This window comes from Eschrichtius robustus, chromosome X, assembly GCF_028021215.1.
Source record: "Eschrichtius robustus isolate mEscRob2 chromosome X, mEscRob2.pri, whole genome shotgun sequence".
In the NCBI taxonomy this organism is placed as follows: domain Eukaryota; kingdom Metazoa; phylum Chordata; class Mammalia; order Artiodactyla; family Eschrichtiidae; genus Eschrichtius; species Eschrichtius robustus.
The window spans coordinates 118,768,582-118,775,544 of NC_090845.1; positions in this window are offsets into that span (position 1 = coordinate 118,768,582).

The following is a 6,963-nucleotide window of genomic DNA, read 5'->3' on the forward strand; positions in this document are numbered from 1 at the left end:
CCTTCACAGAAACCCTCATCACCAGCTGACACAGGCTCCCCCTCCCCTGAATGCATCCTGTTCACCCCACTTTCCAAAGGCTTTGTAAAGGGCCCTCCTGTATGCTGAGAAGGCAGCACACTCATGATCAAACTCATTCATTCTTCTCTTTCATTATTTTCTAACTGCCGGTTACTAAGTGCATTGAATGGGCCCTGAGGATAAAGCACTGGAAAAGACAAATTCATGGAGCTTGGATTCTATTGGAAAAGGCAGACAATAAGGAGGAAGAAGATAACTAAAGAAGCATGATCTTTTCAGACAGCGATGAGTGCATTAAAGAAAACAAAATAGAGTAATGGGATGCATGGGTGACGGGAAGGGGAGGAGAGAGGTGTGAGAGAGGCTCATTTAACCACGAGAGTCAAAGAAGAAGAGTTCCCGGAAGGGGAGGCATTGGGACTCCCTACAGAGCTGCCCTTGTCCCCTTCCTCCCAATAACAATGACGTCTGCTTGGGCTGCCATCACAGCCACGACCTTTTCCACTAATAACACCACCGCCACTTTGGTATCCACTCCAGCCTCTCAGTCCCTTGACATCCTTTCCGCCAATGATCTTGTTCACCCTCATCCTCACCTCAGCCACTCAATTCCATGATCATACCCTAGACCTGGCCATTACCAATTTTTCTACCAAAACTTTCAATGTGTCATTGCAATGCTAGATGGGGAACTAGCATCTCCTATCTGTCCAGCTCACTCCCAACCATCTTTTGACCCCATGAGACTTCCCATCCATTGATCCTACTACCTTTTCACCATACCTTACCCCCTTGATGTCTTCTGTCCCCTCCTTACTGAGCCTGCACTCCATACTCAGTCATTGTAATCACTCCCTTGTGTATGCCCCAACTTAATGCCCTTCTCACATCTGCATACTTACTTGGCAAAACCCCAAACCTGGTTAAGTTCACCTCTCTCCCTGCTCTGCACCTGCAGCTGAACTGTGGCTGAAGGAAAATACAAAACCACACTATCTGGCCTCACTTTATATTCATGACCAATAGCCACAAGTGGATCCTTGGAGTTGCCTGGCAACCAAAGTATTTTCCTAGACGTTCACTGTCCAACTCGTGTGCAAGACCACTTCACATCTACTCCTCTCTCCTAAAGCCTCTGACACCTCTTCCCCCATTTTCACTCTCAGTAAGTGATCTAGTTTCCTATTTTATTGAGAAAATAAGTGAGCAGAAGATAAAAAGAACTTCCCAAAGCTCCCACAACCAAATCTGTTACATTGGAAAAGGTGTGTTTTCTACCTAAGGGCAACTCTTCCAATTCCTCACTAGATCCCCACCCCCCTATCACCTACTCAAGGATGTAGCTATAACAATTCCCCCCTCTCTCTTCTAAGTCAGCCATTTTTTCTGCTCTACCACATCATTCCCTTCAGTGAACAAACATGTCTCTTGACTCACCTCCTTCTCTAGCAACTGCCCCATTTTTCATTTTTCTCTTTCCTTTCACGCTAAAGCTCCTTAAAAGAGTTGTCTATACTCACTGCCTCCAAATTCCCTCCTCCCATTCATATCCCTGTGTGTGTGTGTGTGTGTGTGTGTGTGTGTGTGTGTGTCTGTCTCTTTCTCATTAATTTATCATACACATATGGAAAAGAGGCAGAAAGATGGTTAGCAAGGAAGGCACAGAGTTCTAGAGGGCAGTGGAAATGGAAACCATACAAAGTTAAGACCAAAGGAGTCCTCCATTGAACAGTGGATCAGTTCTAGTGTCCAAGAGGAATAGAAAAACATTGTAATAAAAATCTAATCTTGAGATTTCCTTAGAAATGTAATTCCATGAAAGCTACGAGACTTCCTGGATATACAATAAGAATTCCAGTTGTATCAGCAAAAATTTCTAGACATCATAGATCCAGAAAAGTATAAAGCAATATATTGTGATTCTTCTATTAGATTTTTTTTTAAAGACTATGTTTTTACAGCAGCTTTGGGTTCACAGCCAAATTAAGAGGAACATACAGAGATCTCCCATATACCTCCTGCACCCACACATACATAGGCTCCCTTATTAACATCCCCACCAGAGTGGGACATTTATTGCAATTGATAAATGTATACTGACACATCGTTATCAACCACAGTCTATAGTTTACAGTAGGGTTCATTCTTGGTGTGGCACATTCTATGGATTTGGGCAAATGTATGACATGTATCCATCATTATAATATCATATAGAGTATTTTCACTTCCCTAAAAATTTTCTGTGTTCTGCCTTTTCATCACTCCCTGCCCTAACCCCTGACAACCACTGATCTTTTCACTGTCTCCATAGTTTTGCTTTTTCTAGACTGTCATAGAGTTGGAATCAGACAGTATGTAGCTTTTTAAAGAATGGCTTCTTTCACTTAGCAATATGCATTTAAGGTTCTTTCATGTCTTTTCATGGCTTGACAGCTCATTTCTTTTTAAGTGCTGAATAATATTCCGTTTTCTGGATGTACCACAGTTTATTTATCCACTCACCTATTGAAAGACATCTTGGTTGCTTCCAAGTTTTGCCAATTATGAATAAGGCTGCTATAAATATCCATGTGCAGATTTTTATGTGACATAAGTTTTTAGCTCCTTCGGGTAAATACCAAGGAGTGTGATTGTTGGATCATATGGTAAGAGTGTGTTTAGTTTTGTAAGAAACCACCAAATTGTCTTCCAAAGTGGCTGTACAGTTTTATACTCCCACCAGCAATGAATGAGAGTCCCTGCTTCTCCAAATCCTTGCCAGAATTTTGTGTTGTCAGTGTTCTACTTTCATCTCTTTTTTTGCCCTTAGAATTTATCTGTTGGAAAGAACTGGTTGTTTATCCTGTAGAATTCCCCACATTCTCTAATTCACTGACTGCTTCCCTGTAGTTTCATTTAACATGCTCCTTTGTCTCCTGTGTTTTCTGTACATTGGTAGTCGAATCTAGAGGTTTAACCAGATTTAGTTTGATTTGTTTTTAAAAAGCAAGACCATTTCATTGGTGGTGGCATGTGCTTCGATTAGGAGGTACGGAAGTATGATAATGCCTCCCGGTGTGATTTTAGCAGCTATTGCTTGTATTGCTAATCTAATGCACAGGTTTACACTGAGGATTACAACGTGGTGATATTAGAATTCTATCATCCCATCTTCACTTATTAGCTAGAAATACTTCTATAAAGAGAAATGCCCCCTCACATGGTTTTATAGTGGTACCATTTTCCTAGAAAGGCAGGAAGGATGCTTGGTTCTTTCTATTTTCCAGTTTTCAAAATAATGAGTTGGATCCCTGGCATCCTCCAACAGTGACCAATGGGTTTGTTCCCCCATCTAACTCCAGTCAAGGCTTCACCCCCACCATTCCACCTAAATGGCTCTTCTCAAGATCATCAGTGACCTTCATGATGCTAAATCCAGTGATGTAGCTGCAACCTAGGTTAAGTCTCAGCAGCATTTGATAACACTTCTGTTGAAACATTTTTTCTCTTTCTTTGCAGGACAGTCCACTCTCCTGGTTTTCTTTCCACCTCACTGACCACTCCTTGTTGAGTCCGCCTCTTCTTTCCAACTTCTTTTTTTTAAAAGTGAGATATAATTCACATACCATAAAATTTACACTTTTATAGTGTACAGTTAAGTGGTTTATAGGAGAGTCACAGAGTTGGCAATCATCACAATGATCTAATTCCAGAACATTTTCATCACCCCAAAAAGTAACCCCTTATCCATTAACAGTCACTCTCCATCCCTACCTCCAGCCCCTGACAACCATAAATCTACCTTCCATCTCCATGGATTTGTCTATTCTTCTCTCTGACTTCTTAACGTTGGAGTGCTCCAGGGCTCAGTTCCTCTTTCTCTTTATCTATCCTTACTCCTTGGTGACCTCCTCCAGTTCCATGGCTTTTAACACAATTCATACACTGCTAACACCAGCGTGGACCTCCCCCCTGAACTCTAGACTTGGATATCCAACTTCCTACTTAGGCTGCCGGCGGGGTGTCTAATAGACATCTCAACCTTAACATGGTCAAAACAAGCTGCTGATCTCCTGGAATGTGCCCCACCTCTATAGTCTTCAGCTCGGATTACGACAAGCCCCTCCTTCCAGTTGCTCGGGCACCAAAACCTTGCAGTCATCTTTGAATCCTCTCTTTCACTCACACCCCACATTTACTAAATCAGGAAATCCTGCTGGCTCTAACTTAAAATATATCCAGAATCTGACCGTGTCTCACAACCTCCACTGCGGTTACTCTTGTCTCAACTGCCATCATCTCTCATCTAGTTATTTCAAAAATCTCTCTGCTACCACCCTTGTGCCTTCTATAGCTTTTAACCCAGAAAAGGGTGATTCTTTAAATATTTGAGTCTGGTGACAATGATGGCGTTATATAAGAATACCTATTACATATGTAGCACCTACTCCCTGTCAGGCAGTACATGGCCTTACGCGATCTCGTCCGTATTACTTCTCTGACCTCATTTTCTACTTCTCTCCCCATCGTTCATACCACTCTACACTGGCCTCCCTGCTGTCTGAACATCCCCCGCACGCTTCTGTTTCAGGGCTTTCGAGTTGCTATTGCATCTGCCTGAAACATACTTCCCCCAGATAGCCTTCTGGCTCCTGGCTCACTCCTTCACTTCCTTCAGGTCTTTGCTTACACGTCACAGTCTTAGGTGACCACCCATCAAAAACTGCAATCCCAAACTCAATCCCAGCTCTCACTATTCTCTTTCCCTGCTACGTTTTTCTCCAAAGTAATTATCACCTTCTGACAAGCTACACATTTTACTTATTTATTCTGTTTATTGTTTGTTTCCCTTCAGTCGATTTAAGATCTATTAATGAAGGAACTTTGGTTTCTTTATTCACTGCTGTGTTCCCAGCACCTAGAACAGTGCTGGGCAAATAGGTGCTCAATAAATATTTGTTAAACGACTGAATCCTAATACCAAGTACCACTTAATAGACACAAACTGTGTGGCTAGACACCTTACATGCATGGCACTACCTAGTTTTCATAACAACCCTAGGAAGTCGTATTATATCCATATTTAGCAGATGAGGAAGAGTTAAGTGAATTGCTCAAACTCACACATCTGGTAAGTGCTAGAACTCCAAACCAAGCTTCCACAGGGTCACAGCATGTCTGCTCTCACCTCCTCTCAAGCTGCCTTGTCTCAGAAGAGTATTATTCCATGGGCATCTCTAGATTCTCAACGAAAACACGCAACAGGGACCCAAATAATAACATTTACATTTTAGAAGATGTCCAAAAGCAGGCTGTGCTTTGTGGGTTTATTTTTCTTTCATGGTTTCTCATCTTTGGAGCTCCAGCCACTCAGGGCAAACTTGGTCCTGTTCAGACTCCAGAGACGACAGAACTGACATACACATCAATGGGAAAGAACAATGTGATAGGAGTGGGAGGTGAATCATTTTCTGGAGTGAAAATTGTGTACAGCAGAGGCCACTTATCATGTCATATCATCACTGAAATTATCTCCCTGCTGCCTGCCGGCCCATCAGATGCTTTGCTTCGGTGGCTTCCTTAGTGCTATTGAAGCAAATGAAATATGCTTGCTTCTAGCTTGATTTGTTTATGTAATATTTTGTACTGCTTTGGTAAGAGAATGTGTTTTAATAACTTTATGTCCTTTATAGATAGTCACAGATACTTGTGACAATATTTTTTCAGCCGTATAATAAAATAAGCATTGCATTCTGGACAGGGTCAGATTGACCAACACTTGCTGGCATAAGCCTTTATATTTGATGCAACTCTACTAAATTAAATACAGTGAAAGCAAAATCACTTTATCGTGAGTATAAAGATCTGGTGGGTTTTCTACGTCGGTGGACTTTAGTTTGGGAGGGGCAGGAGGAGTGAGGTTGAAGAGAATGTCCTCAAAAAGGGTCATAATAAGGTTTTTTTCTATGCTGCTTCATGAAGGCAAGGTTTTTATAAATTTATTTATTTTATTTATTTTTATTTTTGGCTGCGTTGGGTCTTTGTTGCTGCGTGCGGGCTTTCTCTAGTTGCGGTGAGCGGGGGCTACTCTTCGTTGCGGTGCGCGGGCTGCTCACTGCGGTGGCTTCTCTTGTTTCGGAGCGCGGGCTCTAGGCGCACGGGCTTCAGTAGTTGTGGCACGCAGGCTCAGTAGTTGTGGCACACAGGCTTCAGTAGTTGTGGCGCACGGGCTTAGTTGCTCTGCAGCATGTGAGATCTTCCTGGACCAGGGCTCGAACCCGTGTGCCCTGCATTGGCAGGCAGATTCTTAACCACTGTGCCACCAGGGAAGCCCCAAGGCAAAGTTTTTAATGGGTGGTCCTGTAAATGGACTGGAGAGGCTAGACAGCATTTGAAACTGGTCTCTCTCTCCTGAAAACATAATGCTGGGGGTTGATATTAGCTCCATTTACAGAGGCACCTCGGGGAAGTTGCAACAACCTTACCTTCTATTTCTGGTCCATTTCTAGTTAAAAATGTATGATGCTTTACCTGCATAGGCATCCCCACCGACTACTTTCAAGAGATTGCAAATGGATAGTAAGGATTCAACATAGGTGTCAACGTTTTCCTTTCTTTGAGATTTCACCTTCCTTCCCCTTGGTGCCATTCTTTGCTTCTTCATATCTGGAAAGAGGTACAATGCAGCAGGACTCCTCTGAGCACCGTCCACACCGAGGTCATTTAGCAACTGCTTAAACTCTTCCATGATGGCCAGCTCTCCTCCTTTTGCAGAGCCCCTGGCATTAGAAGTTCCTTCTTAATACAGTAGAACCCAAGTCAGTTTCACCATCACACCTACCACAGGTTTAGCTCTGCCCTTGGGCATGAACAGATATGCCCTCTTCCAAATGCCAGCCCTTCCAATATTCAAAATAAAAACTCTTCCACATCCCTCCTTAGTTGTTTGTCTCAAGTTCTTCC